Genomic DNA, 18,987 nt, shown 5'->3' with positions numbered 1-18,987 from the left:
CACCTGCCCTGTCTGCTCCCCCCTGCACCTGCGACCCCCCTTTGGCTCTTCACTCATAAGCAGTGAGGAATTTAGCAGTGACCTTGGTTTCTCTAAGACTAATTGGCCTGGTTTGGGCCAAACCAGGACATTCCACCCCTTATTCCATACCATTCACGTCATACTCAGATCACCACTACCTTTTCATTTTCAAATATATATACACATATCACTAGTTTATGATTCATCTCTATACAAAAAGTTCATTAAGTTCATTTGGTTCAGGATTGTGGGTTTCCATCTGGCTAGCAGTCTCTCAGCAGTCTCTCTGGCTAGCAGTCTCTCTTTCGTCATGGTTCGTGCCCACGGGTTGCAGGTTAAAGATGTCAGACTCGAGGAGGTTACTGGACGCCACTTGATGAAGCTAGTTCCGGTCTCATCAACACTGTCTTAACCTGAAAGACACTTATGCAGCAACAACATACAGTTCAGACTTAAGTAGTCTCACCCATAATCAGATCACCTTCAGGGACACATCGGACTTCACCATCTTGCAACATCACCCACCAAGTACCTCCAGGTCCCTGAGCAAAAGCAATCCCACGAATGGGTTTACCTTTGCCCGTTACAGGAAGAATCCAGACAGTTTTTCCCAATAGATTCCTTTCATGCACCACAGGGACTTTATCTCCTTCTACTGTATGTAGAAGGTCTGACTGAGCAGGGCCAGCTCTATTGATAGAGCCCCTGGTGTTAACTAACCAGGTAGCTTGTGCCAGATGTTTATCCCAGTTTTTAAAGGTTCCACCCCCCATTGCTTTCAGGGTAGTTTTTAACAGCCCATTATACCGTTCAATTTTCCCAGAGGCTGGTGCATGATAGGGGATGTGATATACCCATTCAATGCCATGCTCTTTGGCCCAGTTGTCTATGAGACTGTTTTTGAAATGAGTCCCGTTGTCCGACTCAATTCTCTCTGGCGTGCCGTGTCGCCACAAGATTTGCTTTTCGAGGCCCAGGATAGTGTTCCGGGCAGTGGCATGGGGCACAGCGTATGTTTCCAACCATCCAGTGGTCGCCTCCACCATGGTAAGCACATAGCGTTTACCCTGGCGGGTTTGAGGGAGTGTGATATAGTCAATTTGCCAGGCCTCCCCATATTTATATTTCAACCACCGCCCCCCATACCACAAAGGTTTTAACCGTTTGGCTTGCTTAATTGCGGCGCATGTTTCACAATCATGGATAACCTGTGCAATAGAGTCCATGGTTAAGTCCACCCCTCGGTCACGAGCCCATCTGTATGTTGCATCTCTCCCTTGATGACCTGAAGTGTCATGAGCCCACCGAGCTAAAAATAGTTCACCTTTATGTTCCCAGTCCAAATCTATTTGGAACACTTTAGCAGCTTGATCCACTTGTTGGTTGTTTCGATGTTCCTCAGTTGCCCGACTTTTAGGTACGTGAGCATCTACATGACGTACCTTCACGACTAGTTTCTCTAGCCGAGTAGCAATATCTTGCCACAATTTAGCAGCCCAAATAGGTTTACCTTTGCGCTGCCAGTTGCTTCGCTTCCACTGCTTTAACCACCCCCACAAGGCATTTGCTACCATCCATGAGTCAGTATAAAGATACAGCCTTGGCCACTTTTCTCGTTTAGCAATGTCTAAAGCCAGCTGGATGGCTTTTACTTCTGCAAATTGACTTGATTCACCTTGTCCTTCTGTGGCTTCTGTGACTCGTCGTATAGGACTCCATACAGCAGCTTTCCACTTCCGATGCTTTCCTACAAGACGGCAGGATCCATCGGTGAACAGGGCATACTGCTTCTCATCCTCTGGTAATTCATTATATGGTGGGGCTTCTTCAGCACGTGTCACCTCCTTTTCTGGTGGCATTCCGAAGTCTTTGCCTTCTGGCCAGTCCATGATCACTTCTAAGATTCCTGGGCGATTAGGGTTTCCTATTCGAGCCCTCTGTGTAATTAATGCAATCCATTTACTCCATGTAGCATCAGTTGCATGATGGGTAGTGGGAACCTTACCCTTGAACATCCAGCCTAGTACTGGTAATCGAGGTGCCAGGAGAAGTTGTGCTTCAGTAACAATTACCTCTGAAGCAGCTCTAACTCCTTCATATGCTGCCAGTATCTCTTTTTCAGTTGGAGTGTAATTGGCCTCGGAACCCTTGTATCCTCGACTCCAAAATCCTAGGAGTCGACCTCGAGTCTCCCCTGGTACTTTCTGCCAGAGGCTCCAGGTAGGACCATTGTCCCCAGCTGCGGTGTAGAGCACATTTTTAACATCTTGTCCTGTACGGACTGGTCCAAGGGCTACTGCATGCACAATCTCTTGCTTAATCTGTTCAAAAGCCTGTCGTTGTTCAGGGCCCCACTGAAAATCATTCTTCTTTCTGGTCACTTGATAAAGAGGGCGTACAATCTGGCTGTAATCTGGAATATGCATTCTCCAGAAACCCACAACGCCTAAGAAGGCTTGTGTTTCCTTTTTGTTAGTTGGTGGGGACATGGCTGTTATTTTGTTGATCACCTCTATCGGGATCTGGCGACGCCCATCTTGCCATTTAATCCCTAAAAACTGGATCTCCCGGGCAGGTCCCTTGACCTTGCCCCTTTTTATGGCAAAACCAGCTTTCAGAAGAATTTGGATTATTTTCTCTCCTTTGTCAAAAACTTCTGCTGCTGTATCTCCCCACACAATGATGTCATCAATGTATTGCAAATGTTCTGGAGCTCCACCCTTTTCTAGTGCAGTCCGGATCAGTCCGTGACAAATAGTAGGACTGTGTTTCCACCCCTGGGGCAGTTGATTCCAGGTGTACTGGATACCTCTCCAGGTAAAAGCAAACTGTGGCCTGCACTTTGGTGCCAAGGGAATAGAGAAAAATGCATTAGCAATGTCTATGGTGGCATACCACTTGGCTGCCTTTGACTCCAGTTCGTATTGAAGTTCTAGCATGTCTGGCACAGCAGCACTCAGCGGTGGCGTAACTTCATTTAGGCCACGATAGTCCACAGTTAATCTCCATTCTCCATCAGACTTTCGCACTGGCCATATAGGACTATTAAAGGGTGAGCGAGTCTTGCCAATCACTCCTTGATTTTCTAATTGTCTAATCAGTTTATGAATGGGGATCAGGGAGTCTCGATTGGTGCGATATTGTCGTCGGTGCACCGTGGCAGTAGCAATTGGCACCTGTTGTTCTTCAACCTTCAGCAATCCCACAACAGAAGGATCTTCTGAGAGGCCAGGCAAGGTAGACAGCTGTTTAATGTCCTCAGTCTCTACAGCTGCTATACCAAAGGCCCATCTATACCCTTTTGGGTCCTTGAAATACCCGCTCTTGAGGTAGTCTATGCCAAGGATGCACGGAGCATCTGGGCCAGTCACAATGGGGTGCTTTTTCCATTCATTTTTAGTTAGGCTCACTTCGGCCTCCAATACAGATAACACTTGAGATCCTCCTGTTACTCCTGAAATGCTGATAGATTCTGCCCCTTTATGATCCGATGGCATTAGGGTGCACTGTGCACCAGTGTCTACCAGGGCTCGATACCTTTGTGGTTTTAATGTGCCAGGCCATCGAATCCACACAGTCCAATAAACTCGGTTGTCCCTCTCCTCCACCTGGCTGGAGGCAGGGCCCCCCTAATTAAGAAATGGATTCGTGCTGCTCACAGGGACTGGACCTTCATTTCTCCTATTCACACTTGGGAAAAAGTGATTTGAGGCCCATCTCCCCTGACTGGGGTCCTGCTCACTGGTAACTGGAGCAGCCATCCTCCTAGAAAAATTCTCTCTGGTATTTCTTTTAGCTTGCAACTCACGTACTCGTGCCTGTAGGGTACTGGTAGGTTGTCCATGCCATCTGCTCATGTCCTCCCCATAACCACGCAGGGCAAACCACAGGATACCTCGTGATGTGTTCCGTTTCCTTTGAGCTGGTCCTGTAGGAGAGCGTTTGCTCCTAACAGCTGCAACGCGCGCCTGTGTAGGTAGAGAGTCAAGTTTATTCTCGATCATGGACAGTTTGTCTGACAGTTGTTTAAATGAGTCCTTGTTTTCCTTAGTCAGTTTTTCCACAGCCGAGATGCGTGCCTGCAGTGGGGAAGAAATACTATCTTCATACTGTCGCATACAGTTAGCCATTTCGCCCACACTAGATCTTGCCATAGCATCTTCTCCCCATACTAATATTGACAATGTATGGGTATATGTCGGTGGAGCATTCTTCATAACCTTCCGGAACATGGATCGGTTGCATTCCACTTCATCAGGATCTACAGGATCTACAACTTCCCGTGGGTGTCTATAAATGATCTCTTGCACAGCTAGTTCTCTAAGGTAGTTAATACCTTTTTCTATAGTGGTCCATTTGCTTAGGTGGCTCATAACATCATCTTTATAGGGATACCTGCTCTTTACAGCTGACAAGAGTCGCCTCCAGAGACTGACAGTGTTTGACTTTCTTGCGAGCGCCTTATCAATACCACCATCTCTGGACAGGGATCCCAACTGTCTGGCTTCTCTGCCATCTAATTGCATGCTGTCTGCCCCATTATCCCAGCATCGGAGCAACCAGGTAATAATAGGTTCACTGTCATAACGGCTGAAGTCTTTCCTTATATTTCTCAGGTCCTTCAGGGATAAAGAGTGGTAGGTTATCTCTATGTCCGAGTCCTCCTCTTGTGATAGTTCTGCTTTAGAAGGACCTTTCTTCTGTGATGGGTCTGCTTTAAAAGGACGATCGAGGAAACCCCCATCTGTGTCAGGCCCTAACTCTGCCTGAGAAGGGCCCTCACCTGGGTCATATGATGGCTCTGCCTTAGAAGGCTCTGAGTCATCATCCTTCTCTTCAAGAGCTGATTTCTTTTGGTATTTCTTCCTGGTTACAGGAGCAATTGGTACAGATTCAATAGATGCTGGGGTCTGAGTAGATGCAGTGGCTGTCGTGGGAGTGCTGAGAGTCTGTGTAGCTGCAGTGGCCATCTTGGGGGGTGTAGCAGTTGTGGTACAGGCTGCCAAGGTTTCAGTGGGTTTAGTGGCTGTAGCGGCAGTACACACTGTAGGATCTGAGGCTGTAGCGGCAGTACACACTGTAGGATCTGAGGTGGCTGCATAACACCTACAACTGTCCCTGCACCGATATTTAATCTTATCCCACATCAGAAACACATTCAGGACAACCAAAAATAAAAACATTCCACCTAGACAGCACCATCCTAATTTCGCAAAATCTAGTGGAATCAGCTTGGCAGAAAAGGAGAAGGTACTATTTCCCAAAGTAAAACTGGAAGTGTAATCATTAACAGAATCAGCTAAAGGGCGCCTGGAGCGTGCAGATGAAGTTGCTGCTACTGATTCGCGATTAAAGCTGCCCATCATTGTGTCATAGAGATAAGAGATCGGAATATTAACTGCCCAGTTTAATCACAGCATAAATCAGTATCACAGCCCATACCAAAACAATACATTTCGACCAGCGCCCACTGCTAAACTGCATGTAAACATTCATAAGAAGCAAGCAATAACACAGTGCCCACGGCAGGTAAGGCATCATTGCAATACTCAACTGTGAAAGAAACTCCATAAAAAGATGAGATAACACAGCATTCAAAAATGACATCACCATCTTCACTATCTGTTTTAACTTTCCAACCCCTCGTAAATCTCAAAGGAAGAAATCTGATATTCTCTCAGCTGAGCTCTCTGGGTCTCCTCCCACCAGAGCCAGGATTCAACTTATCAGAGCAACCTGTTGGAGCTTCTCTCGTGCCCCACGTTGGGCGCCAATAAATCTGTCATGGTTTAAAGCTGGTACCAATCAGTGGGAGACAGGAGGGCCCCTCCCTCCTGGGCCCCACCTCCAGGAGGCAGTGGGTTAGTGATAAATAGGAAAGTGAGAATGACGTGTGTGGGATGGAATACCTCGTTGGTCAATCTTGGGTCACCTGCCCTGTCTGCTCCCCCCTGCACCTGCGACCCCCCTTCGGCTCTTCACTCATAAGCAGTGAGGAATTTAGCAGTGACCTTGGTTTCTCTAAGACTAATTGGCCTGGTTTGGGCCAAACCAGGACAGGTGTTTAAGTGAGAAAGGCTACATCAGAGATGAACATAAAATACAAAACTCTTAATATTGGTGTTACTTCTTGCCTTGGATAGGGGCATCCTGCAAATGGCATGGGTACCAGTGGGAAGCGATGTGATTTTGGGCAAGTCATGGAGTTTGGTGCCTCATCTGTTAAATGGGTGTAAGATTATCCATCTTGAGGTGAAGAAGAAGGGAAGATGCTTAGAAAGTTGAGAGATCATCAGAGGAGTCAAGAGTCACATTGTGTGGGTGATTCAAGCTCTCAGTGTGCTTTAACACAGGGGAAGGGTCTTCTGGATGCCACCCAAGGGAGGGGAGGCATGGCTGTGCCTCCGGAGGGCTCTGTGCTCACAGCCTCCTCCTCAAGGCTCGTCATCCACTCGTGGTGCCCAGGGTGTGGGAGGCTGAGCGAGTGGGGTGCCCAGCGATGGGGAGCCCCAGCGAGTGGAGGCCCAGGTAGTGACATGTCCAGAGAGCAGTGATCCAGCGAGCAGGAGGCACCGAGTCCCTGGGCTTCCCCCTCCCTGAGTCTCCCAGTCTCTGTGTCTCCCCTTAGTCATCAGATGCATCGTCTTCTCTGCTGTGAGGCAGTGTTCTTCCCTCCTTCTTCAGCAGGAGTCTCTGACCCCTGTCATCAATTGGACAGATGTTATTTTAAAATATATCACTTGGAACTCATGAGACTTATCTGCTCGGTTTCTGATCATCCAGATCAAATAGCATTAGAAAGGGCGACTATTTTTCCCATCCCAACATAAAAAAGATTATTTCTGTCTCAAGCTGCCTTTTTCTTTTCTTTTTTTCCCCCTTTTTTTCTTTTTTCTTTTTTTATTCCCTCTGGAAAGCAGCAGCTGCCCAGAGCCAGGCCAAGGTGACTCCTGAGCAGGCCTGCTCAGAGCTGGGAAGCAGCATGCTGGAGGCAGCCGTTACGCATGTCCCCGAGCAGCAGGAGCCAGTTACGGGGTGATGAATCATCTGAAGTGCATAGTTACAGTAATGATGAATTGTCATGAGTCTTAATTAGCAAATTGGTTAATTCTGCTTGGAAAGTTGATGATTAGTACAACAATAAGTGCTTTGTGCGCTCTTTGTAAGAGTCATTCAATATCGTTCTTCCTTGGATAACTAATTGGAGAAGAGTATCCCACAGAGCTACCAGCATTCCTGCATTGGTCTCTTAAACGTTTCTGTCACAGACATTCCTGCATTACCTGGATGCTGTAATCTGGTTATGGGACAGGACTAATCACAGGAGCCTTCCAAAAACCTGGAAGGGATAAGGAGCAAGTCAGTAAGGAAGCTCTACCTGTTTTATTCATTAGTGCTCTCAACAGCTGTCTTCTATTCTAGCACCCCGTAAATGCCTTTCTCCTTGCTTTGAAGATGGTTAATCTGCTTTGGCTCTATCTTATCTTTTTCAGGAGCCAGTTTGGGAATTAAAAGCTTGTGACTGACAATGTTTTGCTTTCTGCTCTCCTGAGCTATATGCTAAACTTTTATAGCTGTGATTGTAGCTTATCTCAGGTGTAGCTTGCATCTCCCGGTGCCTGCAGCATTAAAGCCCTGCCTTTGGAGGAAGTAGAAGAGCAACTGAGAGCAGGACCATGTTCCAAGAAAAGAGCAATATATTATGCACAAGATGTGCATGACTTGGATGAGGGATTAGAGTGCGCTGTCAGCAAGTTCGCTGATGACACAAAACTGGGAGGAGTGGCTGATGTGCCGGAAGGCTGCGCAGCCATTCAGAGAGACCTGGACAGGCTGGAGAGTTGGGCGGGGAGAAATTTAATGAAATATAACAAGGGCAAGTGTAGAGTCCTGCATCTGGGCAAGAACAACCCCATGTACCAGTACAAGTTGGGGACAGAGCTGTTGGAGACCAGCGTAGGGGAAAGGGACCTGGGGGTCCTAGTGGACAACAGGATGACCATGAGCCAGCAGTGTGCCCTTGTGGCCAAGAAGGCCAATGGCATCCTGGGGTGTATTAGAAGGGGTGTGGTCAGCAGGTCGAGAGAGGTTCTCCTCCCCCTCTACTCTGCCCTGGTGAGGCCGCATCTGGAGTATTGTGTCCAGTTCTGGGCCCCTCAGTTCAAGAAGGACAGGGAACTGCTAGAGAGAGTCCAGCGCAGAGCCACGAAGATGATTAAGGGAGTGGAACATCTCCCTTCTGAGGAGAGGCTGAGGGAGCTGGGTCTCTTTAGCTTAGAGAAGAGGAGACTGAGGGGTGACCTCATTAATGTTTATAAATATGTAAAGGGCAAGTGTCAAGAGGATGGAGCCAGGCTCTTCTCAGTGACATCCCTTGACAGGACAAGGGGCAATGGGTGCAAGCTGGAGCACAGGAGGTTCCACTTAAATTTGAGGAAAAACTTCTTTACTGTAAGGGTGACTGAACACTGGAACAGGCTGCCCAGAGAGGTTGTGGAGTCTCCTTCTCTGGAGACATTCAAAACCCGCCTGGACGCGTTCCTGTGTGATATGGTCTAGGCAATCCTGCCCCGGCAGGGGGATTGGACTAGATGATCTTTCGAGGTCCCTTCCAATCCCTAACATTCTGTGATTCTGTGATTCTGTGATTCTGTGAATTGGAATACACCTTCCAATTACCCCAGGACTCTATGCTTCTCTATCAACAGCAGAATCCGAGTCTTGTTGTGAAGGTGATTCCTTCTATATTTGGTTTAGCTCTGTTTTGGTCCCTGTGCCTTGATTTCCTTCTTGCCAGGGATGGAAGCAGAGTGATGTGCAGAGAAGGAGCCCAAAGCAGGGTCAGAGAGAGGAGCAGGTGAGCTGCAGTGAGCTCGGCGGGCTCCGCGGGAGCGAAGGACCTGCATGGAGCTGGCAAGGCTCTCCAGAAGCAGCTGCAGCGCAAAAGGCAACTCAGGAGTAGGTGCTGGAGTGCCTTTGGTCTGACAAGTGTGACCATTGCTCTCTCATACTTATTTGTCCCATAATACTCCATTTTAGACCTGATCGACACTTGTAAATGCCAGTAGATACTGGATTTATAGCTGAGGAAGGAGAGAAGCCACCATGACTATTCACTGAGCAACAGTGAGTAGTTTGATTTTTAATTGTGAAGTGTTAAGTGTATCATCATTAGGTTATGCTGCTATAAATAAGAACAGAATCAGGTCCATCAGATTTGATGTTTGGTTCTAACTTGTCCCTGTGTAAATCAGGAGTAACCCTCTTACAGAAGTGAGGTTACAATGATTTGAAATTGGGTCAGAATCCAGTTTAATTTTCCTGGTTTACTGGGTGATGTGAAGAAGGGCTGTACCTTCCCGTTTACACCCTAGTGCCATGCGTCCCTCCCTGCGTTGGACGATGCAGCCCAAGTCACACAGTAGTAAAGCTGCTTCTTCTTTGTCCCAGTTAAACTGAGGCTCTCTTATTCCCTGAAAAGGACAGTATTGGGGGATTTGGTACCCTGCAAACATCAGCGGACTCTCAGTGTTTGTGCTTTCCATGCTGGCTGGCAGAGACCAGCGCGAGGGCAACACTCAGCGTGCCTTGACTTCTGGACCAGGAAAGAAAGTAACTTCTGTCAGATGGAAAAGGGGTAAACTGGCTAGAAAAGAGACATTTTTTTCTGGCTTCTACAGCACTATTATGTGCAATGAAGACACTAACTGCCCCCATGTCAGAGAATTGCTGAGAACCAGACCCGGAGAGGATTGCCAAATCCTCCACTGAATGCCAGAGGAAGCACTGTAAGTAAAAGCCATCTGTCTCAACTGAAAGGCTGAATGGTGACTTTAAAACTATACAGTTAACTTCATTTAATTTTCCTATCTGTGCAAAGCAACAAACCGATTAAACGAAGGCATTCTGTACGTTGTTTGCATAGAAATCCACTTGTCCTGGCCCAGCCATGCTCTTAAGCTTTGTACTGCGGTGTGGGGGAGAGCACATCAGTCTATTTTTATTTTTCATTCTGTGTTGCATTCAAAATAAGGCCAGAAAAGGGGGGAACGGGGAGGGGGGGGGCTTTAAACATTGTCTGCCACCTTAATTGCAACCTAGCAATTAATGGCTAGAGGCTTTCTTGGACAGCTCCTCTGTGAACATCACACAAATATATCTGACACCCGGGTTCAGAAGTACTCTTCCATGCTTTTTGTTAAGTCATCTCTCTAATTTTTGTGCCAAATGGTCTGTCTAAATTGAATTGCATTTAAACGAGGTGAGTGTGCAATGGATCATCTGACGGCTGCTGTTTCCCTCCAAGTTTTGTGACGAATCGCTCTAATGCAAACACCGTGTCTCATACCTTGAACTTACTGCTGCAATTAAATACTGATCCTTTAAGCCTTATCTGGGAAAAAAAAAATAGTAATAGCGCTCAGGCACAGAAAAACAGAGGGGTGTGCATATAGCAGATGCTAACAGACCTCTCTTAATTTGGTTTGCAGGGGTCGCAGTAACATTGAAGACATGAGCAATGACATTAGCAATGACATGTCTAGGACCTTCAGTGCCAGCTCTCCAGGAATTAGACATATACTGTGATGCCTTCACTGCTGTGTCAGCTGAGTTACGCCAGCGCTAGTTTTTACTAGCTTATTGTATAGGGGAGGACAGCTGAATGTTGTGCAAACACCGTGAGCCAAGAAAGGGTGCTGAGCAGTCACTGAAATCCCCGTAAAACTTAGTTTTGTCTGAGTGATCAGCAAGATATAATGTCTGACACCAGAATGAGTCTGCAGGGTGTGCGGCTCGGCGATTAGTCAGCTCTCATTACCTCTTCCTCCAATTAACGGCGAGCAAATCAGTGCTCCTGAGTCAACGAGGACCTCAGGAGAAACTAGACTTCCCCAAAACGCTGCCAGATGTCAGCAGAAGCTCCGACTCCCCCGCCTTGACCTTTTTGTACCTTTAACACAGCTAATTAACTGTCACGGTTCTGTCACTCTACCCTTCGCCTGTGGTCTGCCACTAACCGCTGTTAGCTTAGCCGTGACGAAGTGGTACGTGCCCAGCTCTGCCGTCGTGTGCTCCTGCAGTTCATCTCATTTCCACGCTCATCCCAGCCACGCAGGAACCCAGGCTGAGATCCCTTTTGGTACAGCCTCAACTCTCCATTTGGATCTTCCTCGCTCCTCCTCGCTGTCTTTGCAGTTTCTGCAGTTAATAAGTGTGCCCTTGAATAAGTCACAGCATTGGGCTGTGGACATCATGCTTTCTCATACCTTAGTTTTATGGTCAGTGTATAGAAGTGGAATGTAATTAATTTCCCCCATAGAATCCAAGATATTACGATGGAATATTTTTACGTGGTTTTGGTGTCTTCAGGCTGTGGAAGAAGCGGACTTGTCACAGTGCCCTGCCTCATGAAGGTGTCATTTTTTCCCTCTTTTTCTTCTTCAGTTCACTTGTCTGTGACTTGGCCTGAATAATTAAATGCTGTGATTGCTTTGGCCTCCTTTTGATGGGCATTTACCCCACTCATTAACACACGAGTAGCTCCCCTGAGCCCTGTTTCCACTCAGACCCTTTGGCAGGGCTCAGGTAGAGTTGCTAAGGTACACTCAGCAATGCTTTCAGGAAAATGAGGAACCCAGATGGGCATGTGTTTGGGGGGGTCTTAAGTTGGCTGTTTTCTAAAACCCGAATCATGTTGCTCAGATCCATTAGGTTTTGCCTATTAACGTTAAAAATACGTTTATCCCCAGGTATTTTTACAGTCCCCTTTACTCCCAAATCGGCATGGGCAAAGCTGCTATCCAAAATAAATGAAGTGCGTGAAGACAGGCAGTTTAAAGGCATTGAGGAATGCAGCTGTTTCAGACCTCTTACATCTCACTTGACTCTCACCTAATTTGTTAATGGGTATGTTTTTCCCTGTGGGACAATAATGCTTTTCTCTGTGACCATTTTATAAAGGACCTTCTAAACCTTCTTTTGGCCCTTTGGGTAAAATCAGTTGAATTGGCTTCTTTTCTGGTGCTTTTCTGTTTTCCCTAGAGAATCTGAGTTGGTTCTTAACCCTTTCTGTCCTCCAGGCCTTATGAATGGTGTGATAGAAACACTTAGATGTCTTATGAATCTTGACACAGCACGGGCAGACAGTAAGTTCACTAGGGAGAGGCTTGTCACTATCTAAAAAGACCAGATAATAGGTGAAGAGGAGAATATTTGCTCATTTTAAGTATGAGGAGCTGTACATCCCTCTGCGAGTGGCAGAGGGATGTACAGTGAGTTTGTGACACTGCTGGGAACAGTCATTGGATCTCCTGGGATGCTGGCGATCCTTACGCTGTTCGCAGGACATCTCCTCGGACTCAAGGACTTGCAAACATCTCCAAGTCTCCAGCCACCGTTGGGATGCAGGTGTTTGTCACCACCAGTGGTGGCAAACTGGGGACTGGAGAACAAAGATCCCCTCTGGTGTGACACTCGTTACACCAGGCAGGCAGCCGCATCCCTTGTGTAGCCGCAGAAAAAATACTTTAGTATTAAACTTACTCTGTGGTGGCATGAACCGCTGGGATGGTTCCTGCGCTCTTTGATTTATCCAGACAAGCTACGAGTGTGTTTGCTGCCCATTTCCTTTGAAGTTTGTCACAGCCTGACACACGCCGTTCCCGTGATGCCTCGCAGAGCTCAGTCAATGTCCTTCCCTGGCTGCGGGAGGAGAACACGCTGAGCCAACCTTGCAGGCTGCTGCGGCAGTGGGATACCTTATCCTCATCCTGAAAGAGCCCTTGGAGCAGAAGCTCTGTCTGACTTTCCATTTCTTTTTCTCCTCCATCTCTCACTGCGTGTTGTTTCTCTTTGCTACCCACCCTGCTCCATTTCAGGTGACTGACAGGTCTGTGCTTAGGAGGGGCATTGTGTTGGTGTTACAAACATGTTTTTTTTCCAAAGAGAAATATCTTCATTCTGTAGGTATTGATGAAGAAGTGTATTAATTTAAAACGTGCTATAGATTAATGTAGAACAGCATCAATAACAACTGGGTGCTATGAATGATGAATGGGAGAAAAGATTTGAACTGTCAGTGTGATACCACAGAGGGAGTGTTTTACAGGAGATAAGGTATTTTCTGTGTCGTTTCATTTGCTTTGCTTAACGATACCCACCTCTTAGAAAATCATCTTCTGCTGGAGTGCCACCAAGAAAGAGGAAGAATATTTGAAACTTGCTTTGAAACGGTACTCTAATGTGAATTCAAAGCATGGTTATTATTGTGCTGCTCGGAAAGCTGCTTTTCTGCCCAGCTTCCCTCTGATCCCTTTAGCTGTATCTGGCACTGAAGGCTTGAAATCTTCAGATTAGAAATTAAATTCCACCTCTGTGACCCAGACCTGGTGACCCACTGTAGTCACAGCAAATACATTCTCCTCTACAACGACCTCTTCCAGCTAAAGCTGTTTCTTTTCTGTCAAGATTGAACTCTTTTGGAAGAAAAGAGAATTAAAGCCATGCGATACAGGCGTAAGAATAATTAGTGACTTGAAAATGAGTAGGGGTTATTCAGCCTGATGGCAGGCCCTGATCTTGCAAGGATTTAGGTGCTTGTTTTATTCTGCTTGCATGTGTTAGCGCATAGGACATTTGGAAGGGCTCTGTCTCAGGGTGACGGGGGATTTAGGGTGGCCGTGACCATGGGCAGAGGCGATGAGCTTGTGCAGTCAGGACAGATGGGTGAGGTGCAGCACTTAGGGCATCAGACAGCAATTGCTGCTGCTATGTTGGGTACAAGCCACAGTGTTTCGGGAGCAGGCGTGTGTGTGGCTCGGGTGTCCAGTACAGGAACAGCAGCCTGGGGAGGGAAGGAAAGGGGTTTCCCCCTGTGTTTTCCCATGGGATTTCCATTTTTCATTGCAAATGTGAAAGCTGAGAGTGACTAGTCCCAGGCAGGTCTGTGCTAGGAGGGGAGGACTGAAGAGCCTGAAGGGAAACTGTCAGAAGTCATGATTTAGGCCTGATCGTTCTGCAAACATTAATGACCGAGATGGGCACTGAGTTGTCTGGGTGTCTTTAATAGTGCTGCTCAACGTTGGTCTTCTTTTGAATGTGATAGAATTGAACAGCAGAGTCTTAAACCCCATTTTGGGCTTTTCAGTGCTCTATTATAACAGTGAAATCCAGAAATAGAAGGTGAATGTAGTTTATAACTACACATTTTTTTCAGTGAGCTCTGAAACAGCTTCTAACAATTCACTTTATTCGCTGGATTTTCAGCAGTACAAAATGTGACCGTGATCATCTCAGCTTAATTAAAAATGTATATACGTTGTGATAGCGCGTGGATTATGTGGAGACTTGTATTAGCCTGATGGATTTTTATACTGGTCACATGAAGTGTCATGGTTTAGACCGTTGTTTTTTATTATGACCTTTTATTCTTCTCGCAAGAGTTTCCAGCATAATTTCTGCTGACAGATGCTGCTTAGGACAGATTTTTTTTTTATTCCCTTACAGTTGGATTGAATCAAATATCTTTTTCCATGTAGCTCAGGTTTCCACAGTGAAGTTATCCTAGTTTACTACTCCGAGAAGAAAATTGTAGTCATTTTTGTGACCACCTTTAGCAGAAGTTGAAATCTTTCTGGCACATGTGTGCGTGATCTATTCATTTACACTTCCTACCAATTGTAGGAATTCATGCTTGTAAATAGTATAACAAAAATAATGTGAATAAAATGAGACAGAGAGAAAATCCAGTTTGGTCATCTTTTTTTTTTTCCTGCCTGGAAAGAGAGGCTGAATGAATGAGGTGTTAAAACTTGCAGGGCGTTTGTTTCTGGCATTGGTAAGGATCGCTCACATTCTTATATAAAATGCTAAATTACCAATAATCAGCTTTCGTGACTTACAGCCCTGCTACACGCGTAGCTTGCCTTTCTCTCAGGCCTTCTCTGCATCCCCAGATCTGAAGGCTTTTTCCCTGCGATCTGAGAAAGCAAAATTTCGCACAAAACTAATGACTAGGGGCTCCTGCGGCATTTTAAATCCTTTTCTTTTTCCCCATGGGTAGCTGCCTAATGTGACTGGGATTTCAGAGACTGTTTGCATGATTTCCTCCCTGCAGCTGGGGATATTCAGCATCATTAGCCTGACTGCCTGATCTGCACAGCAGTAGCTCTCCAGCGAGTTTTTCCACCAGGTTTCTCAGTCCACATCATCTAAGTGGTTTATTGCCTTACATGTTGGGCAATGGTACACAACGTATGATTTAAAGGCATTTTCAGGTCCTTATATCATGCCTTATGCTGTGATGTTATGGCAAGCGTATAAGACGCTTGAAGGACCAGAAACTTCTGAGCTGGTAGTAAGCGATATGTTCTCAGCTGAGACCCCTTCAGAGCAAGCAGTGCCCAGACAGCGGAGCAATTGCCTCCAAGTCCTGGAAAACGGAGGAAAAGCAAAATCTTCTGTGGCTGTAGCAGCTGGATTTGCACTCTCTGCCCTTCCATTCCTGCTCAGCTCCTGGCAGGAGGGGCAGCCCTGTCCCTCCTATGCCCTTTCCCAGCTCGTGGCCCCAGGTTTCCCTCCCTGTTGGCAGGATCCCCCATCCCCTGTCTGTTGGGTGGCAAATCTATTCCCACTCCTGGGAAATGGTGACTTGGTTCTGATGCCAGCTGGAAAACTCTGCTGTGGGCAAAAGCAATCAAACATCAGCAAAATCTGCTGCTGCACCTCTCCACAACCACTGCAGCTCCCTAAATGATTAATATAGGCAAGATTTGGCCTTAAATTTACGCTTTGCGAGTGTAGGGTGCGGATGTTGCCTTTGGCTGGCTCACGTGCTGCTCTCAGCAGCGCTCCTGCAAGAGCTGAGTGACCACCTGGGACATGCTGAGCCAGGGAAGCTCTGGGATGAAGCAGCAAAACTCTGCCTCGCCAGCTGATGGCTGGTCCTGCATGGTGTGCCGTTGGCGTGGCCTTGCTTCTGGGCCCGCTTAGCCTCACACGCAAGGCACAGCTTCCACCAGCATCCTCCTTCCACCAGCATCTGCCTTGCACCACTGCCTTTGCTCTGGGTAATTTGGGAACGCAACAGTAGCCTGCAGCTGAGTGACACACACGGCTGGCAAAGAGGGTAATGATGAGCCCTTAGTGCAAGTCCAATGTAAATCCTTCTTTGATACCAAACGCTGTGGAGCAGTTGATTTTTCAAAGATGCTTTGGGACAAATAAATTGTTTGCTCTGAGCGATGGGGCCTGAAAGTTACACCAGAGGTCTGTAGAAATGACGGGAGGGTGGGTGCAAAGCCCTGGGGCAATGCCAGCCTCCCTGTTTCACTGGGATAACTCCCTTTTGCCTCTTGTGGATGGGACGCTGCTTTTTCTCGTCAATGTTTGGGACTTTGGGTATGTTAACTGAGAGTTAATGTCAGTCTCCCAGCGATGGAGCCAGATGGGTGCCCTTGGTGACTTCTTGCAGTTTTGTTGTCCCTAAGTAACTATATGACCAGAGGATCAGTTTTCATCCCTGTGGGTACCCACCGATCCGTGGTCAGCCGCTGATCTTATGCACAAGCTGCTGCCATGTTTGAGGTGAAAGAAATCTGCCCTGCGAGCACTTTGGGAAGGATCCACGTAAAAGGGAAGAAAAAGTCAAGGCTTTAAGGAGTCAGAGCCGAAAAAATCCAGTTAAGCTCCCCCCAGTTGCAGACCAGTGGGGCTGTGATTGAACAAGGCCCTGGTACTTCGCATGCTGCGAGCAGGGCTGCTCCACACTGCAGATCCAGGCAGTTTTAAGGCAATTAAGGGAAATTAAAGGGCAGCCCCTGTTTCTGGTCATGCGGAGGTGTCCCTCGTGTTGTGGGGAATGCGTTGGGGTACACTGGGGGGGTTAATTAGGGAGGGTGGGGGTCTGGGTGGGTGGTCTCCGCGCATGGGTGGGGGATCCCTGTTGGTGGAAGGTCTGGGCAGTGGGATCCCTGCATGGGGTAGGTCTGGGGGGTATGGTGGTCCCCACTCATGGGTGGGGAGATCCCTGGGGATTTCTGCGTGGGGGAGGTCCTGGGGGGGAATTCCCGTGCTTGGGTGGGGCCTGGGTGGATGTACCCACTCGTGTGGGAAACCTGTGTGGGAGGATCCGTGCGTGCGGGAGGTCTGGGTGGGTAACCCCTGTCCATGGGTGGGGTCTGGGTGGGGAGATCCCTGGGGATCCCTGCGTGGGGGAGGTCCGGGTGGGCGATCCCCACTTCTGGGGGTATCCCAGCCTGCGGGGCACCTGGGGGTGCTCCCTACGCCGGGGTGTGCTCTGGCAGGGACCCCCACGGGGCAGGCAGTGGCGCCGGGGGGCGGCCAGGGACCCCTCCGGGCGAAGCCGGCGGGGGGAACGCGGCGGCGGTGGCGTCGCGCCTTTAACGGGCGGGGGGGCCGGCAGACGCGGCGGACGTGCGGTGCCGCCTCCTCCCGCCCGCCCTCCCTTCCTGCCCGCGAGCCAGCGCCGCGCAGGCACCGGCTCGCCGCTGCTCCGTCCCCGCCGCCCCGCTCCGCACGGCCTGGCCCGGCTCGGCCCGCCGCGCCTCACGGTGAGTCCCGCCCGGGGAGCGCCCGGCCCGGTGGCGCGGAGGGATGGGCCGGGGCCGGGGCCTGCCCGCGGCCTTGCCCGGCGAGGGGCGGCGGGCCTAGGCCTCGGCGTGGCCGGGCCGCGGCGGCAGGTGGGCGGCGGGGCGGGCCCCGGGGCTGCGGCCCGGCCGGCGGGTTCCGGCAGCGCGGCCCCCGGCGGGGACTGAGGGCGGAGGTAGCGCCGCGGGCCCCGCTCCGGGGTGGGGTACGGGGGGAGAAGCCGCTCCCACCCGCGGCGGTGGGGCGGTGGAGTGGCTCCTGCTGCGGGTAGGGGGGATCGGTGTCCCCCGAGCACATCTCCGGTAACCTTCCCGGAGCCGAGTTAACCGGTAAAAACAGGAGGGGGAAAAAAATGATGTGTCGGTCGTTTTCTGTAGGTCTGCGTCGCTACCTGCCCCCCGCCGGAGGCACGAGCCTGCGAAGGGCGGCTGAGTAAAAATTTACCCCAAAATACGATTTATAAGGATTTCCCGTGGCTTTCGGAGCCCTGGGTAAGGTTGCAGCGCCCGGGGGGCCCTTGCGAACTTCACTGAAGCGTTGCGCTTCGCCGGGTGAAACAGCCCGGCCCGTTTTGGGTTCCTGCGGTGGTGGTAACTGCCCACGGTGAAATATTCTGCTTTATCCATGGTCACAGGTTATGTTTGTCAGGAGTATTTTATTTTTTAACATCGCCCGTGCCCTTTGGTGCAGCAGCAGTATGGGCTGTATGCAGCTGTGTTAACCCTGGAGGTGTTAGTACCCCCCTGCCTCTCCTCCTCTGCTACTCACAGCTTCCTTGCTGGAAACCTTCCTCCAGCGTGCAGGTTATCGAGGGGGGAAGTGTGGTGGGGAGAAGAAAAGTTAAGGTGGCAAAGCTACATCTTTTGTACCCAGCTAATTTCAGTTGGTGAAATATTTTAATTAAGTAGGTGGTTATTAAGAATAGCGTAGCATAGCGTCTTCTCTGTATTAGGCAATGCCAAATGCTACTTCTAGTGATGTGCGTACACCCGTGTGCTTTAGGCCTGTCAGTTTATAACCTTTTTTTCCCCAAAGGCTCTGCTGTGTGTTGTGAGATCACTGTTAGAAAAACTCGAAGATAATTCCTTGATTTGTGGGAGAGGAGCTGAGCTGATACTCTGCTGTAGTCCTTTTCTGTTTAAAATGCTTTTTTATTTTTCCTTTAGTGCTTCCGCAGCCGTCTCTGTCCGACAACACACATATAGGTGTTTAGTAGGCATAACTGACAAGTTCTATCTAACATCTCTTGACATATGACAAGGCAGAAATCCCTCGCTAGAAAGTCTGAATTGATTGCTGCGAAAGTGAAAAGGGGATTCAGTTCCCATGTTCCACCTTTTTTCACATATTTTCCTTGCC

The 18,987-nt window shown here is 48.7% G+C and overlaps 1 protein-coding gene across 8 annotated transcripts in view; it reads left to right on the top strand.

Annotated features, from left to right (window-relative positions):
- Positions 1-17,503: 17,503 nt before the first annotated feature.
- KTN1 (kinectin 1) overlaps positions 17,504-18,987 on the top strand; it is an 80,899-nt gene continuing 79,415 nt past the window's right edge. For all 8 annotated transcript variants that reach the window (XM_068397947.1, XM_068397942.1, XM_068397946.1 and 5 more), the window contains exon 1: positions 17,504-17,591. The gene's annotated coding sequence lies outside the window, so the exon portion shown is untranslated. The remainder of the gene's footprint in view (positions 17,592-18,987) is intronic.

Source organism: Nyctibius grandis, chromosome 4 (genome assembly GCF_013368605.1).
Source record: "Nyctibius grandis isolate bNycGra1 chromosome 4, bNycGra1.pri, whole genome shotgun sequence".
NCBI classification, from domain to species: domain Eukaryota; kingdom Metazoa; phylum Chordata; class Aves; order Nyctibiiformes; family Nyctibiidae; genus Nyctibius; species Nyctibius grandis.
This window is presented reverse-complemented; position numbering and strand designations above follow the sequence as displayed.